The sequence below is a fragment of the Phyllostomus discolor genome, chromosome 4 (genome assembly GCF_004126475.2).
Source record: "Phyllostomus discolor isolate MPI-MPIP mPhyDis1 chromosome 4, mPhyDis1.pri.v3, whole genome shotgun sequence".
NCBI lineage: Eukaryota > Metazoa > Chordata > Mammalia > Chiroptera > Phyllostomidae > Phyllostomus > Phyllostomus discolor.
Window position 1 is genome coordinate 44,514,946 of NC_040906.2, and position 1,253 is coordinate 44,516,198.

The window sequence follows — 1,253 nt, forward strand, 5'->3', positions numbered from 1 at the left end:
AATCCTGAAACACTCATTTTTGGGGGGGTGGGGAGGTGGAAAGTGAATGAGAACCAGCTATTAATAATACAGTCATGTTTATTAAACCAGACATGTTTGAACTAAAAGGTTCTAAGTTTTTCACAGGTTATCTCATTTCATTCTCACAATAACCACAGGACATAAGTAATATTATTATTCCTGTTTTATAGGTAGTAAAACTGATACAGAGATGCCAAATAACTTGACCAAGATCAAACAGCTAGTAAGTGGCAAAGTCAAAGTAAAAATGCTGGCAATCACTTTTGCCGTAGAGTCAGTCACCTTAACCACTATGATATTATGTTTCTTGAGACAGGTTTGTAGAACAAGGACCTATTCCCTGTGGATCTTCAGAAATCAGGAGGGAAACTCAATATAAGACCCTGTGTCAAAGCAGGCCTTTCACAGATCTCAACTACATAGTGTAAACTGATGATGGTTGTTGGAGCCAATTCAATGTCAACAGGAATCCCCAATTTGGGGTGTGGTAAAGAAGAACATTTTATTCAGTGCAAAACAGCTCAATTGTGATACAGCAGGGCTGTGAAAACAGCATGGCTGTGGAACAGCTTAATTGTGATATAGTGTTGCCTTGAAAACTTCATGGCTGTAAGGCAGTCCTGGAGCCAGGCCCCTGTCTGGCTAGGGAGCTCTGCCCTGCTAGTCTGCTCTGCTCTGTTCTGGCCTGCACTGGTATGTTCCACTCTGCTCTGGAGAGGCCCCACAGAGTTTCAGCTCAGCCAACGGAAAAGTAGACTTCAGTCTTGGGTGGAAGGGAAAATACACCCCAAGAACCAGAAAGGAGTTGGCTTATATAGACAGAAGTTTCCTTCCCTGGTCCCTGATTAGTTTGTTCTCATGCAAATGAGGACTCCAAATCTTCACAGTTTGACTGGTCTAAAGGCACTGGCCTGATTGGACCACTCTGATTAGTGGAAGCTGCATAGCTCTGATTGGATCAGGAAAGCTTTAGTACTATTGGTTGAAATAGGATTCCAGTAACTCCTTCATAGAAGCTGATGCAGATGGCAGAAACACAGTTCAGGGCAGGAAGTTCAGTGCAGGCTTCTCTGTGAAGTGTAGTTTGTGTGAGAGTCCACTATGTAGAAATAGTTGCCACCAGGAGCCCTTCTTACTAGGTATCTTCTTTCTCAGGGTCCCTAATAAAAGAAAAAAAAAATCAGCTTTCACAAAACTATCAACTAGATAGGAAATTTGAAAGGAGAGAACAA